We start from the raw sequence: 20,185 nt of genomic DNA, 5'->3' as shown, positions 1-20,185 counted from the left end.
TGTCATGTGCGGGGCTCCGTACAAATGCCAAGAACATTAATTAAAAATTTAAGATAATTGTTTATTTAGTTAAGCACCATCAGACAAGAATAAGTGCTATTTTATCAATTATTAGCAAATATCAGAGCATAGTGAGGGTAAAAGAACCCACAAAGCATGTTCTGGCAGTAAAAGTTGTGACTTTGTGATCTCTTCATGCACCTCCAGGAAGAAGGAAACAGGGACAGACTGCAGCTGTGAGTGGCGTTCCGAGCCCAGAAACCAATCATTTAACCACGAATGCTTGGAGCTCAGCAGAAATGAATGTGCTGGGTAATGGAAGGCCCGTGGAGATTTACCCAGTGGCCTTGTGTGCACCAGTCGGATCAGGATGGGGCACCTCTTAAAAAAATATATATATACTTTCTTCTTAAAAAAAAATGTTCTAATGGCCATGCTATAGCATGCACCATGCATAAAACCTGCTTCAGCATTGGCCCAGCCCCAATGACTAACACAGCAACTTTGGCTGTCTCAGAGAGATGTGTCAACCACATCCAGAAAAGGCTGTTCCAAATCAAGTCTTCATCTGTCTGGATTATGTTTGTATTTTGGATCACTTTGTAAATAAACTGCACTTGGGTTCTCACTACGCTCGACATCAGTGGACTGAATCATTACATGATCATTAATTATTATTCTATATTTAGGATTATTGCAAAGTCATCAAAACTGGCTCATGGCACCAGAACTACCCAAAATGTCGAAAATGAATCAAAATGATCTGCATGACATTCTTTGAAGTATAGAGTATGCATGCAGTCATACAAACTCATTAGTGAAATCTCCACCTGGTGGTGCAAAGGGTCAGCTGGCACCATCACTCAGACTGGAATCTTCACTAGTAAATTAAGATTAAATAATCAAATAAATTGCTACTGAATTTGACAGTGATACCCTCCAGTGAGTTTATATTTTATTTTATTAATATTATTTTTTAGATATTTCAATGTATTTGGAAGTCACATCAAATATTAATTAGGGTAAGCAATTAAAAAGACAAACAATGGCTTACCTCTCTTTGTTATATAGCCTAACATTGCACTGACTAAATATATGTGTGTGTGTGTGTGTGTGTGACCCTGGACCACAAAACCAGTCTTAAGTCGCTGGGGTATGTTTGTAGAAATAGCCAAAAATAAATGTTATGGGTCAAAATTATCGATTTTTTTTATGCCAAAATCTTACCATAAATATAACAAAACTTTTTTGATTAGTAATATGCATTGCTAAGAACTTCATTTGGACAACTTTAAAGGCGATTTTCTCAATATTTAGATTTTTTTGCAACCTCAGATTCCAGATATTCAAATATTTGTATCTCGGCCAAGTATTGTCCGATCCTAACAACCCATACATCAATGGAAAGCTTATTTATTCAGCTTTCAGATGTTGTATAAACCTCAATTTTGAAAAAATTGACACTTAAAACTGGTTTTGTGGTCCAGGGTCACATATATATAAAACCCCCCAAAAATGCTGGGATAAATACAACCCAACGCTGGGTAAAATATGGACAAACCCAGTGATTGGGTTGTTTTGACCCAGCGGTTGGGTAAACATTTAACCCAGCTGTTGGTTGAGTTGTATTTAACCCAGCATTTTTTAGAGTGTAGGATTTACCTCAATTCGAGCACTGTATTAGACAATACGCTCCGTTTTGGATATGGGACGGTCATTGCAAATAGCCTACTGTAAATGCAAATCGGTTGAGGGTGGATTCACTGGCTAATCATAGCCAAGAACGTGCATTTAGCCAGGATTTATGTTAAGAGTGTGTACAGCCCTTGACGCTTAAATATTGATAAATAACTATAGATAAATAACTAACTCTTAAGGCTTGTGCCGGTGTGTTCAGCCATCCGCCCATTTTATATAACATGAATAATTTAGAGTTGGACAGCAGACAAGTGTGGAACATCAGGGAACTGTTTTTGTGTCAAGACACAACAACTAGCTTAGCAAGCAGACAATATACTGCTGAATTCAGAACCGCATACCACTCTTACCATTTATTTCTATGGCAGAAATAGTAATAATAGTATGCTCGTATGTGGTTCCAAATTCAGTAACATATTCCAGTGTTGACCCTTATTATTATTAGCAATATCCAGAGTGCAGCAATAGAAGAATAAAACAATACAAAAATCACCATCACACACTTCTAGAGGATCATAAGTAATTATTGAGTGGTATTATTTTATTATTTTTATTGTAGTGTTTTTAGCACCTATATTAATTTATACAAAAGGGAAATGTTGCAATATTTGGTTTGTTGTAGAAAACCAATAAAGAAGAGAAACTGGCATGTGTGAGAACACAGTCATCAGATTAAACCGGCTTCAGAGATGAACAGACTGTTCTCTGTGGGTTGAACAGTGCAGTAAAACTGAGTTCTCACACTCTGTAGTATCCTCAACAGCTCTGAAAACATGAGAACTCAAAGTCAGAACACAAAGACGACAAAAGACAACCAGAGGGGTTGAGAAAAAAGAAAAAATAAATAAATAAAAAAGAGAGAGAGAGAGAGATGGTTAAGTTGAGTCTCTGGGACAGTCACAAACAAACCAAGTCTGAGTTATTTATTTACAATGAAAACTTGATATCTAATGTCAGGCGTCACTGAATAGCATGTTTGAATTAACGGTGTCTCATAGTTTGGGGGGCTGAGGCACTGTCTGAAAAAGGATTGGCCACAAGTGAACAAATGATCAAAAAAAAAAAACTTTTATATTCACAAAACCTTTGCATTCTAGTGTTTTTATTTTTAAATTCCATGTTATTAGTATTTAATCAAAATAAATTCAAGATATATTTAAACCTTCAGTGTTCTTTGCAAACATACTTTGAATAATATCACTAGAGATATTATTAAAAGCTTAGAAGCACTTATTCTGCTCAGTTACACAGTAACTTAACAAATATAGCAATTCAACTTGCCATACCTAACAAGATCGCAGGGAGATGCCACAGGACTGCATTAATCTATACAGATCCACTCAGAATTACTAAAGACACAAAAATAAAAATAAATAAATAAAAATATTCTGAATGTGTGGAAACTGATGTCATTAGTGAACAGTTCCTCTGTCAGAATGAGTGTTTGGAGTGTCTGATGCCCATATGTTCATAAACACCACGTATGGAAACAAAGAATAAAAGAACAGAAGCAGAATAAACTAAACCAGTTATTTCAGCTGAATTCTTATCAGATGGAGATTAACAAACTGTAGGCTACAGGAGAATCATGCAAGTTAAGAGACTTGGCTGTCTTTATCTCATTGCTTAAGACACCAGGGTTACATGCATCTGGAATACTTTATTCATATTGGTCATCTGCAGCATTAAATAATATATGCCGTCACGCACAGCAATGCTATAAATCCAACACTCATCTGAGTAACTGAAATGAGTGTGGCCATCATTTTTAGAAGTGAGGGGGACAGAAATTTATTTTTATTTTATTTTATTTTATTTATTTGACAGGTTTTATTTTTATTATATCTTACTTTTAATGGGCTACAAAACCAAATACACTGCTTGACAATAACAAGTAATTTGTATTCTATAGTATTTTTCCCCAATATTTTCCTAATGGCAATTATATTTATTCACACTGGCCCTTGAAAATCTCTGTGTGAACATACTTGCCAGAAAAAAAGTGTGGGTATGAATTTACCTTATTAAAAGTGAGGAGGACACGTCCCCCGCATATTCTACACCCATGAACTGAAACATGTGCTACTTTCATGCTTCTCACATCACACCACACACCTGCTCTCTCTCATTTCATACAAATGCAACTGAAGTCATATTGTGTCTATTTTGAAAATTACGGAAATTGTATGGATATATTATTTTGTTTGTCCATTGTAATTAACTGATTTTAGCTTTAAAATAATATACAGGCAAGATTAAAATAGGTTACTATATACTTGAATCAATATTTAATGTTCACACATTTATTTCTATAACTGTGCTCATGTGTTTGTGTCTCTTCAGTCATTATAGTGTCAGTGAAATTGCATGTAGATTTAAGCACTGAAATTATTTTGAATTATAAATTTAACCAGAGACAGGAACTTACTAAAATAAAAAAACAGGCCAATCGCAAGATATTTGGTGTGGGGGCACCTGGGGTAGCCAACCAGATTTCATTGCGGCCAGTTCCACCCCTATCCACCATGAAGCTCTGCCCCGTTTATATGTGTATTAATATAGACTTTACTCTATTTATAGATTTGGAAAATAGTTAATATTAAGCTCGATTTATCAGCAAAACATAATGTTGATTCAATATTTTCCATCAAGAACTGATATTATGACTCTGAAATTCAGCTCATAGTGTTGAGACACTATAAACAGTCGGCTGGTGAGATCAGAGGAAGTTAACAACCACAGAAGAAGCTGAGGATGTTTAAAGGAAGAGCTGTAAATATAGAATTAAACGAAACACAGACAGAAACAGAAAATGTCTGATAAGTGTGACATGTGTCTGCTGGGACTGATCACTCTCTGTGCACTTCTCACAGGTAAAGAAACCTGTATATGATCTATAAGATATTATAAAAGATCGGTATAATGTGAAGATCCAGTCAATTAAAAATAATTATTTGAATTTATTCACACATAATTTGACAAAGTTAATTTGAATATCTATTTTTGAATCTGTTTTATTCTTCACTATACTGATGTTTGCCATTGTGTATCACTCACTCAAATGCCTGTTGCACAGTTCTTCTCATTTTAAGACTGTAATACAGCAACATAAACCACTGAACTGGGTCCAAAATCACATACTCGCTAAGTCCTTTTTTTTTTTTTTTTACCACCTCAAAAAAATGTTAATTCTACATAGTATGAATGTGTGCAATTCATACATACTACATTTACTGGAATGTCATGAGACTTTCTAAAAGTAGTATAAGTCATCGAGGTTCTTTTGCCTACTCTTTTATGACTACTGTTATACTGTTTTTTTTAGTTTTTTTACTTTATAGTATGAAAGTATGCAATTTTGGATTCAGCCATTGTCTATATCTTCTTTCCCTTTTAGTTATTTGTCCCAGTTGCCTCTGTTTCACTTCCTGTGTTGAGCTGGTTTCCTTGGTTACATGTTAGTCACACATGTATCTTGTTTAGTTCCTTGTTATCTTGTGAGTATACACTGTATCCTCCTTATTTTATTTTATTTTTTTAACATAAGAGTGGGCGCACAGCCATTTCACACTTCCGCAAGGCTTCCGGTGACAGTAGCTTCTAGTTATTTTGCACGTACAAAAACGGTCCGCTAGGTTGCTTTACATTACAAACGGGTATTTTATCATTTTAGCATTAAAACAAAAAGCAGTGTGTCATTTAAGTTTTCCACTTTCTTCTAATTGAGAAAGTATGTGTTTTATGTCATTAAATGTTTAAATAACTAACCCTGATTTGTTCCGCAGTTCTGGTGAAAATATCTGTCTGTCCTGTAATAATGTAAAAACAGACATTCAGAGACAGCTGAACTGATTACTGAAGGGATAAAGAAGAAAGACACAGAGAGACATGAGAGACTGAGTCTGGGCTCTGACTGCTCTCTGAACATCAAGAAAGTCACAAAAGAAGATCATGGACTCTCACCTTTTTGGACTCAGCTCTCACAGGGACTATCATATTTGTTGGGTACTGAGATATGTTTGATTCCACGCCATTTTTTCATGAATGACTTTTGGGACTTCACCTTGTCCATCCAACAAATATGTTTACTGTTAACTGCTCTCACAGCAGCAAAACAATTGCTTGTCAACCGTTGGAATCCTCCTCACACAATGGACTGACGAACATGGACGGTGTATTTGTTGGACATTATCTCGATGGAACTCGCATATGTCATTGATTCAGGACAAACTGAAGGTTTAAGGTCTGCAGCTCACTGTGTGTCACTCTCATATAAATGAGGTATAAATAACTTTGTGTGTTTATATTGTAACCAGAACCGTTTCTGATCAAAAGGGTTCCTCAGCAAAGTCTTACTTCCATCATCACTGAACAGAATTCAGGAGACAAGATCATCAGTGATGCCTTCATAGATACAGTTGTCTTGTGTTACCTTAGTTACTTTAAATAGATAGCAAACATGTCTGAAAACATGTGCCTTTGAAAAACTGTGCAGATAACAATGCAGATAAAATTAATCTTTATTACTTGCACACCTGTATAGATAAATGGATCATTACCCCAAACACTGAGATGTCTTCAGCTGCTCACACATTTCAGTTACTACACATCAACATTTGCATGTCTTATTGAAGTCACATTATGTTTGAACTGAACTGATATTATTGATCCACAGAAGCTGCTGTCACAGCATCAGAAACTGTAGTCTGTATGACTGCTGGATCATTAATCAGAGGTATGGAATGGCTTTGCATGCACTGAAATTATTAGTGAATTTGTAAATGTTTTGTCAATAATTGTTCATTGTTAATAAGCAATTTACAGTTTCACAGATTAATTCTCTTCTGTTTTTCTATCATCTCTCCACACATCTGTCCTGCAGTGATTGTGATTATTGTTGAGATCGCAGTGTTTGCTGCTCCTACTGTGATTCTTCTTCAGATCATCTGTGTGAGAAGAGCTGGTGAGTTTTGAACATCACAGAACCTGAGGATTCACATTGATCTCTAACAATCTGAATCATGACAGTGCAAAGAAGATCAGTAAAATTATTTATTTTATTTATTTAGGAAGGAAAAACTCTCACCACCAAAATGAAGTAGAGATGTCTACAATATTACAATGAACTACCTTCTATAAATCTATTATAAAGATTACAGCAAGATGCATTTCAGTGTTTATGGATATCATATTTGCATACAGCTTTGAATGTAATTTTCCAGTACTCCATATTGTACAGACTGCTTTAAATATGATATTAAATACAGTCATCAATAAAGCGACACAGGTACTGTTACGTGTGGTGGTGCTCAAGGAGGGCAAGGAGACGAAGGCGTGAAAATCAAAAACTCTTTTACTGACGATACGTAGTTCGGAATAGAAGAACATAAATTAACATCACATCACAATAACATTATTAAGACTAGACAAGGGAGAAAACCAAACTGAATGCTTATAAAGGGAACCGGAACAAAAGAGCAATCAACATAATCAAACTCAGGTGGGGACAATCAAACGATAATAAACCAACGAGGGCAGGAACTAAACCAAAACAAGGAAAACGAGGACCAGGACAGACTGACATGTAACAGTATCTCCCTTCCGGTAGGCGCGTCCCGCGCCGTAACAGTTCCAACCGGGAGGGGGGGTGGGCGTCCTGGATGCCGGAGCAGGACGGATACCAGGATACAGAGGAGGCATCCAGGGCGGATCAGGAGGTTCCGGCGGCCATGGCGGGTCAGGGGACTCCGGTTCCGATACCTCGGCCCCTGCCCCCGCCCCCGCCTCGGTCTCTACGGCCGGAGCCCTACTACCCCCCCCCAAAATTTTCTTGGGGAAGTTCACGGTGTTGCAGGGCAGACAATCAGGGGTAGCGGACTCTTGCAGCATGGATTCAAGGGGGCGCTCGGACAGCGCGGATCCTGGGCGGTGCTCTTGCAGCGCGGATTCTGGGCGGCGCTCTTGCAGCTCAGAGACAGGGAGGCGTCTTCTTGGCGCAGGCACTGGGTGGCGCTCTTGCAGCGCGGGCTCTGGTTTGCGCTCTTGCAGCGCGGATTCTAGGGGGCGCTTTTGGTGCGCGGAGACAGGGATGCGAAGGTGAGCTGGACTGGACCAGTGGAGGCGAAGGTGAGCTGGACGGGACCAGCGGGGGCAAATGTGGGCTGGGCGGGACCAGCGGGGGCAAAGGTGGGCTGGACGGGACCAGCGGAGGCAAAGGTGAGTTTCTGCGAGGGGTTGACACTGGTGGCTATCTCATCCCTTCATATACCACCAGAATATCACAGGGGACGTAAGCTTCCGTCGGTGGGCTTGCTATACTCCTCGACAGCGGGTTGGCCGCACTCTCTGGCGGCGGGTTGGCCGCTCTCTCTGGCGGCAGGTTTGCCGCTCTCTCTGGCGGCAGGTTTGCCGCTCTCTCTGGCGGCGTGCTTCTCGGCGGGATCGCCGTGCTTCGCGGCGTGCTTCGCGGCGGTATTAGGAGAGCCGCCCATGGGCTTGGCAGCTGAACGGCCCGAAATTCCTCCAGCGGGCCGGAACCAGTCGCAGACGGCGGCGGCCCGGAATTAGCGGCGGCAGGCTGGTGCGGGCGGCGAGCTCCATCTTCGGTATTGGTCTAGTCTTCTGTTACGTGTGGTGGTGCTCAAGGAGACGAAGGCGTGAAAATCAAAAATTATTTTACTGACGATACGTAGTTCGGAATAGAAGAACATAAATTAACATCACATCACAATAACATTATTAAGACTAGACAAGGGAGAAAACCAAACTGAATGCTTATAAAGGGAACCGGAACAAAACAAAAGAGCAATCAACATAATCAAACTCAGGTGGGGACAATCAAACGATAATAAACCAATGAGGGCAGGAACTAAACCAAAACAAGGAAAACGAGGACCAGGACAGACTGACATGTAACAGGTACCTTAATAAACATGTATGGTTATTTACACAGAAATCATAATATAAATTACAATTTTATTTTTATCATTAAAATATATATATATATTTTAAATGTTTTACACTCCAGTTTGTTTATCACATGATATATTTACAGATTTTTATTTAATTTTTTTTTGTTACGGATAATTTCAATGCAGCGACAAATCTTTACTTATGTTTCCTCTTAACCCTAAATAAGAAAATACATGAATGATTGTATTCCTCACCCACAACAAAGTTCAACATGAATTTATGTTAAGTATTTTAAGTATAAATTCACAATTTGAAAAAATTTTTTTTTTGGGTGCACAAATGGTGAAAATGTGTTTGAGGTATTTAACCCTGATGTTGAATAAATTGGAAATATTTCTAAAAGATAGAATTTACTGTAGTATTGATTTCATACACCAGATGCTACTGGTGACTGCAGCTGCTTCCGCGTCCTGGGTGGACCAAAACCCAGCATTTCCTCTAGCTTTGCTCTTGTGCTAGTAGTTAGGGCTTTTGTGTCTTTTCCCAGTTTAAACCCTAAGAAATCTACTTCATGTTTTCCAATTTCCATTTTCTTTAAACTAGGTTTCAGCCCTGCTTCGGTTAACCTGCTTAGCGTCTGATCTAACAGCGCTAGATGCTCCTCCTCCGTAGCCGAAGCTATGAGAATATCGTCTATATAGACTGTTACCGGTATTCCTGATAAAATTGTTATTAATGTGCTTTGAAATACATTTCCCGCGTTTTTGTAGCCTTGTGGTAAAAATCGGAATTCAAATTGATTTCCCTTAAACGTAAAAGCAGTCTTTCCCCAGCTCTCCTTTGCTAGGGGGATGCTCCAGTAGCCGTTAGCCAGATCGATTTTTGACAGCCAGTTTTTTCCTTTACCTACTTCTCCACTCGCTTCACTGCAGTTGATGAGATATCTGGTGTCGGGGACTGTCAATTTATTTAGAGCTTTATAGTTAGTTACTAACCTCCAAGTTCCGTCTGGTTTAGGAACCGCCTGTATCGGAGAATTAGTCACCGCACACTCATTCTGCCCTAATTTTCTGATAATCCCCTGATCCGTCAATTCTTTAATAGTTTCAGCAATTTCTTTTTCTGCTGCACTATTTATCTTGTATTGCCTCTGAGGGGGAGGAATTCCTCCTTGAATTACATGTTGATATTTAATGTCGACCTTACCACAATCATTCTTGCTGCGAGAATAATAATCCAAATATGTTCTCAATTTTTTCCAGCTTCCCTTTGTTGCTTAGTTCAGATTGTTGCACTATGCGTTCAATTTCTTTATTCTTATCGACAATTCCTATTTTTCATATCCTTATTAATTCTTCAGAGCACAATAAATTATCACTCCCGAAAATCACGTTTATTTTGTCTTTTCTCCACACGTGTTTATTTCTCGAGTTTCCTTCAAAATCCTCTACTGTAATAACATCCATTAATTCATCATGTTTTCTGATCTTTTAGAACACTGAAGTCAGCTCCAGTGTCAACTCGAAATTTAGTTTGGTCGTACACTTTATATAATTTATCAATCTCTTCTGTTTTCAATAAAGCGTGTTTAAGGAGCCGCTAATTCCTATGCATTCTCAGCTTCCACGAACTTCCTTTGCCCTCTCTTCTTTTTCACTCTAACTTCTTCTATTTCTTTCGACTCCTTCACTTTATTATCCTTTGGGCTCTCCACCCCTACTCTGCCTATTTTATTTGGGGTTTTGTTTCTGCCTCTTTCAGCTATTATACGTGCCTTATCCTCCGCACTCATTTTCTCCCATTTATCTGGACTAATATAGGCGCCTTTTCCTCTTTCACTTTCGTTTCGAAATGTCCTGGGCTTCGACTGATCTCTAAATCTTTTTTCCTTCTGTGTTCGGAATTTAGGATCATTCCTGTCCGCCCTCTCTTCCACTCTTCTCCATTTCTCTTCTGGTCTGCGATCAGAGCGCGCAGAGGGTCTGCCTTCCGGCTCGTAGCGGCTATATGGCTTCTTTTCACGTTCTGATCTCCTAGGTTGATCCTTAGGGCGCGATGGCTTATTATTCGATTTCTCCCTATCTGTTTGAATTATTTCTGTTTTCCTGTCATAACGGATTAATGCTTTCTCCAGTTCTTCAGGAGATGTCTCTGGGCCAAATAAAAGGAATTCTTTAGCTCCTAATAAAGCATTTCTTTTGACTCCCTGAAATATATGTTTTAAAATTACGCCCTTTTCAGCCACATCCTGACAAGCTGACAATGCTCCCACTGTCCTCCATTTTTCCTCAAAATTATCCTGCTTTATTTCTTCTAAGTTTGTTGGAATTAACCCTTCTAAAGTTTTGGCTAACTTCTTTCTGCCATGAAGGCCAAATTCTGCTAAAATGTGAGAGTCTACTGAGTCATCTGAGATCTTCATCCGTTCTCCATAAGTATTGTCCGATCCTAACAACCCATACATCAATGGAAAGCTTATTTATTCAGCTTTCAGATGTTGTATAAACCTCAATTTTGAAAAAATTGACACTTAAAACTGGTTTTGTGGTCCAGGGTCACATATATATAAAACCCCCCAAAAATGCTGGGATAAATACAACCCAACGCTGGGTAAAATATGGACAAACCCAGTGATTGGGTTGTTTTGACCCAGCGGTTGGGTAAACATTTAACCCAGCTGTTGGTTGAGTTGTATTTAACCCAGCATTTTTTAGAGTGTAGGATTTACCTCAATTCGAGCACTGTATTAGACAATACGCTCCGTTTTGGATATGGGACGGTCATTGCAAATAGCCTACTGTAAATGCAAATCGGTTGAGGGTGGATTCACTGGCTAATCATAGCCAAGAACGTGCATTTAGCCAGGATTTATGTTAAGAGTGTGTACAGCCCTTGACGCTTAAATATTGATAAATAACTATAGATAAATAACTAACTCTTAAGGCTTGTGCCGGTGTGTTCAGCCATCCGCCCATTTTATATAACATGAATAATTTAGAGTTGGACAGCAGACAAGTGTGGAACATCAGGGAACTGTTTTTGTGTCAAGACACAACAACTAGCTTAGCAAGCAGACAATATACTGCTGAATTCAGAACCGCATACCACTCTTACCATTTATTTCTATGGCAGAAATAGTAATAATAGTATGCTCGTATGTGGTTCCAAATTCAGTAACATATTCCAGTGTTGACCCTTATTATTATTAGCAATATCCAGAGTGCAGCAATAGAAGAATAAAACAATACAAAAATCACCATCACACACTTCTAGAGGATCATAAGTAATTATTGAGTGGTATTATTTTATTATTTTTATTGTAGTGTTTTTAGCACCTATATTAATTTATACAAAAGGGAAATGTTGCAATATTTGGTTTGTTGTAGAAAACCAATAAAGAAGAGAAACTGGCATGTGTGAGAACACAGTCATCAGATTAAACCGGCTTCAGAGATGAACAGACTGTTCTCTGTGGGTTGAACAGTGCAGTAAAACTGAGTTCTCACACTCTGTAGTATCCTCAACAGCTCTGAAAACATGAGAACTCAAAGTCAGAACACAAAGACGACAAAAGACAACCAGAGGGGTTGAGAAAAAAGAAAAAATAAATAAATAAAAAAGAGAGAGAGAGAGAGATGGTTAAGTTGAGTCTCTGGGACAGTCACAAACAAACCAAGTCTGAGTTATTTATTTACAATGAAAACTTGATATCTAATGTCAGGCGTCACTGAATAGCATGTTTGAATTAACGGTGTCTCATAGTTTGGGGGGCTGAGGCACTGTCTGAAAAAGGATTGGCCACAAGTGAACAAATGATCAAAAAAAAAAAAAACTTTTTATATTCACAAAAACCTTTGCATTCTAGTGTTTTTATTTTTAAATTCCATGTTATTAGTATTTAATCAAAATAAATTCAAGATATATTTAAACCTTCAGTGTTCTTTGCAAACATACTTTGAATAATATCACTAGAGATATTATTAAAAGCTTAGAAGCACTTATTCTGCTCAGTTACACAGTAACTTAACAAATATAGCAATTCAACTTGCCATACCTAACAAGATCGCAGGGAGATGCCACAGGACTGCATTAATCTATACAGATCCACTCAGAATTACTAAAGACACAAAAATAAAAATAAATAAATAAAAATATTCTGAATGTGTGGAAACTGATGTCATTAGTGAACAGTTCCTCTGTCAGAATGAGTGTTTGGAGTGTCTGATGCCCATATGTTCATAAACACCACGTATGGAAACAAAGAATAAAAGAACAGAAGCAGAATAAACTAAACCAGTTATTTCAGCTGAATTCTTATCAGATGGAGATTAACAAACTGTAGGCTACAGGAGAATCATGCAAGTTAAGAGACTTGGCTGTCTTTATCTCATTGCTTAAGACACCAGGGTTACATGCATCTGGAATACTTTATTCATATTGGTCATCTGCAGCATTAAATAATATATGCCGTCACGCACAGCAATGCTATAAATCCAACACTCATCTGAGTAACTGAAATGAGTGTGGCCATCATTTTTAGAAGTGAGGGGGACAGAAATTTATTTTTATTTTATTTTATTTTATTTTATTTATTTGACAGGTTTTATTTTTATTATATCTTACTTTTAATGGGCTACAAAACCAAATACACTGCTTGACAATAACAAGTAATTTGTATTCTATAGTATTTTTCCCCAATATTTTCCTAATGGCAATTATATTTATTCACACTGGCCCTTGAAAATCTCTGTGTGAACATACTTGCCAGAAAAAAAGTGTGGGTATGAATTTACCTTATTAAAAGTGAGGAGGACACGTCCCCCGCATATTCTACACCCATGAACTGAAACATGTGCTACTTTCATGCTTCTCACATCACACCACACACCTGCTCTCTCTCATTTCATACAAATGCAACTGAAGTCATATTGTGTCTATTTTGAAAATTACGGAAATTGTATGGATATATTATTTTGTTTGTCCATTGTAATTAACTGATTTTAGCTTTAAAATAATATACAGGCAAGATTAAAATAGGTTACTATATACTTGAATCAATATTTAATGTTCACACATTTATTTCTATAACTGTGCTCATGTGTTTGTGTCTCTTCAGTCATTATAGTGTCAGTGAAATTGCATGTAGATTTAAGCACTGAAATTATTTTGAATTATAAATTTAACCAGAGACAGGAACTTACTAAAATAAAAAAACAGGCCAATCGCAAGATATTTGGTGTGGGGGCACCTGGGGTAGCCAACCAGATTTCATTGCTGACCAGTTCCACCCTATCCACCATGAAGCTCTGCCCGTTTATATGTGTATTAATATAGACTTTACTCTATTTATAGATTTGGAAAATAGTTAATATTAAGCTCGATTTATCAGCAAAACATAATGTTGATTCAATATTTTCCATCAAGAACTGATATTATGACTCTGAAATTCAGCTCATAGTGTTGAGACACTATAAACAGTCGGCTGGTGAGATCAGAGGAAGTTAACAACCACAGAAGAAGCTGAGGATGTTTAAAGGAAGAGCTGTAAATATAGAATTAAACGAAACACAGACAGAAACAGAAAATGTCTGATAAGTGTGACATGTGTCTGCTGGGACTGATCACTCTCTGTGCACTTCTCACAGGTAAAGAAACCTGTATATGATCTATAAGATATTATAAAAGATCGGTATAATGTGAAGATCCAGTCAATTAAAAATAATTATTTGAATTTATTCACACATAATTTGACAAAGTTAATTTGAATATCTATTTTTGAATCTGTTTTATTCTTCACTATACTGATGTTTGCCATTGTGTATCACTCACTCAAATGCCTGTTGCACAGTTCTTCTCATTTTAAGACTGTAATACAGCAACATAAACCACTGAACTGGGTCCAAAATCACATACTCGCTAAGTCCTTTTTTTTTTTTTTTTACCACCTCAAAAAAATGTTAATTCTACATAGTATGAATGTGTGCAATTCATACATACTACATTTACTGGAATGTCATGAGACTTTCTAAAAGTAGTATAAGTCATCGAGGTTCTTTTGCCTACTCTTTTATGACTACTGTTATACTGTTTTTTTTAGTTTTTTTTTTACTTTATAGTATGAAAGTATGCAATTTTGGATTCAGCCATTGTCTATATCTTCTTTCCCTTTTAGTTATTTGTCCCAGTTGCCTCTGTTTCACTTCCTGTGTTGAGCTGGTTTCCTTGGTTACATGTTAGTCACACATGTATCTTGTTTAGTTCCTTGTTATCTTGTGAGTATACACTGTATCCTCCTTATTTTATTTTATTTTTTTAACATAAGAGTGGGCGCACAGCCATTTCACACTTCCGCAAGGCTTCCGGTGACAGTAGCTTCTAGTTATTTTGCACGTACAAAAACGGTCCGCTAGGTTGCTTTACATTACAAACGGGTATTTTATCATTTTAGCATTAAAACAAAAAGCAGTGTGTCATTTAAGTTTTCCACTTTCTTCTAATTGAGAAAGTATGTGTTTTATGTCATTAAATGTTTAAATAACTAACCCTGATTTGTTCCGCAGTTCTGGTGAAAATATCTGTCTGTCCTGTAATAATGTAAAAACAGACATTCAGAGACAGCTGAACTGATTACTGAAGGGATAAAGAAGAAAGACACAGAGAGACATGAGAGACTGAGTCTGGGCTCTGACTGCTCTCTGAACATCAAGAAAGTCACAAAAGAAGATCATGGACTCTCACCTTTTTGGACTCAGCTCTCACAGGGACTATCATATTTGTTGGGTACTGAGATATGTTTGATTCCACGCCATTTTTCATGAATGACTTTTGGGACTTCACCTTGTCCATCCAACAAATATGTTTACTGTTAACTGCTCTCACAGCAGCAAAACAATTGCTTGTCAACCGTTGGAATCCTCCTCACACAATGGACTGACGAACATGGACGGTGTATTTGTTGGACATTATCTCGATGGAACTCGCATATGTCATTGATTCAGGACAAACTGAAGGTTTAAGGTCTGCAGCTCACTGTGTGTCACTCTCATATAAATGAGGTATAAATAACTTTGTGTGTTTATATTGTAACCAGAACCGTTTCTGATCAAAAGGGTTCCTCAGCAAAGTCTTACTTCCATCATCACTGAACAGAATTCAGGAGACAAGATCATCAGTGATGCCTTCATAGATACAGTTGTCTTGTGTTACCTTAGTTACTTTAAATAGATAGCAAACATGTCTGAAAACATGTGCCTTTGAAAAACTGTGCAGATAACAATGCAGATAAAATTAATCTTTATTACTTGCACACCTGTATAGATAAATGGATCATTACCCCAAACACTGAGATGTCTTCAGCTGCTCACACATTTCAGTTACTACACATCAACATTTGCATGTCTTATTGAAGTCACATTATGTTTGAACTGAACTGATATTATTGATCCACAGAAGCTGCTGTCACAGCATCAGAAACTGTAGTCTGTATGACTGCTGGATCATTAATCAGAGGTATGGAATGGCTTTGCATGCACTGAAATTATTAGTGAATTTGTAAATGTTTTGTCAATAATTGTTCATTGTTAATAAGCAATTTACAGTTTCACAGATTAATTCTCTTCTGTTTTTCTATCATCTCTCCACACATCTGTCCTGCAGTGATTGTGATTATTGTTGAGATCGCAGTGTTTGCTGCTCCTACTGTGATTCTTCTTCAGATCATCTGTGTGAGAAGAGCTGGTGAGTTTTGAACATCACAGAACCTGAGGATTCACATTGATCTCTAACAATCTGAATCATGACAGTGCAAAGAAGATCAGTAAAATTATTTATTTTATTTATTTAGGAAGGAAAAACTCTCACCACCAAAATGAAGTAGAGATGTCTACAATATTACAATGAACTACCTTCTATAAATCTATTATAAAGATTACAGCAAGATGCATTTCAGTGTTTATGGATATCATATTTGCATACAGCTTTGAATGTAATTTTCCAGTACTCCATATTGTACAGACTGCTTTAAATATGATATTAAATACAGTCATCAATAAAGCGACACAGGTACTGTTACGTGTGGTGGTGCTCAAGGAGGGCAAGGAGACGAAGGCGTGAAAATCAAAAACTCTTTTACTGACGATACGTAGTTCGGAATAGAAGAACATAAATTAACATCACATCACAATAACATTATTAAGACTAGACAAGGGAGAAAACCAAACTGAATGCTTATAAAGGGAACCGGAACAAAAGAGCAATCAACATAATCAAACTCAGGTGGGGACAATCAAACGATAATAAACCAACGAGGGCAGGAACTAAACCAAAACAAGGAAAACGAGGACCAGGACAGACTGACATGTAACAGTATCTCCCCTTCCCGGTAGGCGCGTCCCGCGCCGTAACAGTTCCAACCGGGAGGGGGGGTGGGCGTCCTGGATGCCGGAGCAGGACGGATACCAGGATACAGAGGAGGCATCCAGGGCGGATCAGGAGGTTCCGGCGGCCATGGCGGGTCAGGGGACTCCGGTTCCGATACCTCGGCCCCTGCCCCCGCCCCCGCCTCGGTCTCTACGGCCGGAGCCCTACTACCCCCCCCCAAAATTTTCTTGGGGAAGTTCACGGTGTTGCAGGGCAGACAATCAGGGGTAGCGGACTCTTGCAGCATGGATTCAAGGGGGCGCTCGGACAGCGCGGATCCTGGGCGGTGCTCTTGCAGCGCGGATTCTGGGCGGCGCTCTTGCAGCTCAGAGACAGGGAGGCGTCTTCTTGGCGCAGGCACTGGGTGGCGCTCTTGCAGCGCGGGCTCTGGTTTGCGCTCTTGCAGCGCGGATTCTAGGGGGCGCTTTTGGTGCGCGGAGACAGGGATGCGAAGGTGAGCTGGACTGGACCAGTGGAGGCGAAGGTGAGCTGGACGGGACCAGCGGGGCAAATGTGGGCTGGGCGGGACCAGCGGGGCAAAGGTGGGCTGGACGGGACCAGCGGAGGCAAAGGTGAGTTTCTGCGAGGGGTTGACACTGGTGGCTATCTCATCCCTTCATATACCACCAGAATATCACAGGGGACGTAAGCTTCCGTCGGTGGGCTTGCTATACTCCTCGACAGCGGGTTGGCCGCACTCTCTGGCGGCGGGTTGGCCGCTCTCTCTGGCGGCAGGTTTGCCGCTCTCTCTGGCGGCAGGTTTGCCGCTCTCTCTGTGGCGTGCTTCTCGGCGGGATCGCCGTGCCGCGGCGTGCTTGGCGGTATTAGGAGAGCCGCCCATGGGCTTGGCAGCTGAGCGGCCCGAAATTCCTCCAGCGGGCCGGAACCAGTCGCAGGCGGCGGCCCGGAATTAGCGGCGGCAGGCTGGTGCGGGCGGCGAGCTCCATCTTCGGTATTGGTCTAGTCTTCTGTTACGTGTGGTGGTGCTCAAGGAGACGAAGGCGTGAAAATCAAAAATTATTTTACTGACGATACGTAGTTCGGAATAGAAGAACATAAATTAACATCACATCACAATAACATTATTAAGACTAGACAAGGGAGAAAACCAAACTGAATGCTTATAAAGGGAACCGGAACAAAACAAAAGAGCAATCAACATAATCAAACTCAGGTGGGGACAATCAAACGATAATAAACCAATGAGGGCAGGAACTAAACCAAAACAAGGAAAACGAGGACCAGGACAGACTGACATGTAACAGGTACCTTAATAAACATGTATGGTTATTTACACAGAAATCATAATATAAATTACAATTTTATTTTTATCATTAAAATATATATATATATTTTAAATGTTTTACACTCCAGTTTGTTTATCACATGATATATTTACAGATTTTTATTTAATTTTTTTTTGTTACGGATAATTTCAATGCAGCGACAAATCTTTACTTATGTTTCCTCTTAACCCTAAATAAGAAAATACATGAATGATTGTATTCCTCACCCACAACAAAGTTCAACATGAATTTATGTTAAGTATTTTAAGTATAAATTCACAATTTGAAAAAAATGTTTTTTTTTTTGGGTGCACAAATGGTGAAAATGTGTTTGAGGTATTTAACCCTGATGTTGAATAAATTGGAAATATTTCTAAAAGATAGAATTTACTGTAGTATTGATTTCATACACCAGATGCTACTGGTGACTGCAGCTGCTTCCGCGTCCTGGGTGGACCAAAACCCAGCATTTCCTCTAGCTTTGCTCTTGTGCTAGTAGTTAGGGCTTTTGTGTCTTTTCCCAGTTTAAACCCTAAGAAATCTACTTCATGTTTTCCAATTTCCATTTTCTTTAAACTAGGTTTCAGCCCTGCTTCGGTTAACCTGCTTAGCGTCTGATCTAACAGCGCTAGATGCTCCTCCTCCGTAGCCGAAGCTATGAGAATATCGTCTATATAGACTGTTACCGGTATTCCTGATAAAATTGTTATTAATGTGCTTTGAAATACATTTCCGCGTTTTGTAGCCTTGTGGTAAAAATCGAATTCAAATTGATTTCCTTAAACGTAAAAGCAGTCTTTCCCCAGCTCTCCTTTGCTAGGGGATGCTCCAGTAACCGTTTGCGAGATCGATTTTTGACAGCCAGTTTTTCCCTTTGCCAATTTCTCCGCTCGCTTCACTGCAGTTAATGAGGTATCTGGTGTCAGGGACAGTTAATTTATTTAGAGCCTTATAGTTAGTTACTAATCTCCAAGTTCCATCTTGTTTAGGAACAGCCTGGATCGGGGAATTAGTAACCGCACATTCATTCGGCCCTAATTTTCTGATAATTCCCTGATCTGTCAATTCTTTAATAGTTTCAGCAATTTCTTTTTCTGCTGCACTATTTATCTTGTATTGCCTCTGAGGGGGAGGAATTCCTCCTTGAATTACATGTTGATATTTAATGTCGACCTTACCACAATCATTCTTGCTGCGAGAATAATAATCCAAATATGTTCTCAATTTTTTCCAGCTTCCCTTTGTTGCTTAGTTCAGATTGTTGCACTATGCGTTCAATTTCTTTATTCTTATCGACAATTCCTATTTTTCATATCCTTATTAATTCTTCAGAGCACAATAAATTATCACTCCCGAAAATCACGTTTATTTTGTCTTTTCTCCACACGTGTTTATTTCTCGAGTTTCCTTCAAAATCCTCTACTGTAATAACATCCATTAATTCATCATGTTTTTCTGATCTTTTTAGAACACTGAAGTCAGCTCCAGTGTCAACTCGAAATTTAGTTTGGTCGTACACTTTATATAATTTATCAATCTCTTCTGTTTTCAATAAAGCGTGTTTAAGGGGAGCCGCTAATTCCTATGCATTCTCAGCTTCCACGAACTTCCTTTGCCCTCTCTTCTTTTTCACTCTAACTTCTTCTATTTCTTTCGACTCCTTCACTTTATTATCCTTTGGGCTCTCCACCCCTACTCTGCCTATTTTATTTGGGGTTTTGTTTCTGCCTCTTTCAGCTATTATACGTGCCTTATCCTCCGCACTCATTTTCTCCCATTTATCTGGACTAATATAGGCGCCTTTTCCTCTTTCACTTTCGTTTCGAAATGTCCTGGGCTTCGACTGATCTCTAAATCTTTTTTCCTTCTGT

General features: G+C 38.7%; 3 long non-coding RNA genes across 3 annotated transcripts; all 3 read left to right on the top strand.

The window, feature by feature from the left end:
• The first annotated feature begins 3,954 nt into the window (after positions 1–3,954).
• On the top strand, positions 3,955–7,263 carry LOC131543581 (uncharacterized). Its single transcript, XR_009271939.1, has 5 exons — positions 3,955–4,571; positions 5,096–5,195; positions 5,484–6,433; positions 6,581–6,661; positions 6,768–7,263. It is a non-coding gene; the product is annotated as an uncharacterized LOC131543581 (long non-coding RNA).
• A 6,919-nt stretch (positions 7,264–14,182) lies between these two features.
• Positions 14,183–15,410, top strand: LOC131543583 (uncharacterized). The gene is made up of 3 exons (XR_009271941.1): positions 14,183–14,255; positions 14,783–14,882; positions 15,171–15,410. It is a non-coding gene; the product is annotated as an uncharacterized LOC131543583 (long non-coding RNA).
• Positions 15,411–15,438: 28 nt separating this feature from the next.
• LOC131543582 (uncharacterized) lies at positions 15,439–17,516 on the top strand. Its single transcript, XR_009271940.1, has 3 exons — positions 15,439–16,119; positions 16,267–16,347; positions 16,454–17,516. It is a non-coding gene; the product is annotated as an uncharacterized LOC131543582 (long non-coding RNA).
• Positions 17,517–20,185: the final 2,669 nt, after the last annotated feature.

This window comes from Onychostoma macrolepis, chromosome 07 (genome assembly GCF_012432095.1).
Source record: "Onychostoma macrolepis isolate SWU-2019 chromosome 07, ASM1243209v1, whole genome shotgun sequence".
In the NCBI taxonomy this organism is placed as follows: Eukaryota; Metazoa; Chordata; class Actinopteri; order Cypriniformes; family Cyprinidae; genus Onychostoma; species Onychostoma macrolepis.
This window is presented reverse-complemented; position numbering and strand designations above follow the sequence as displayed.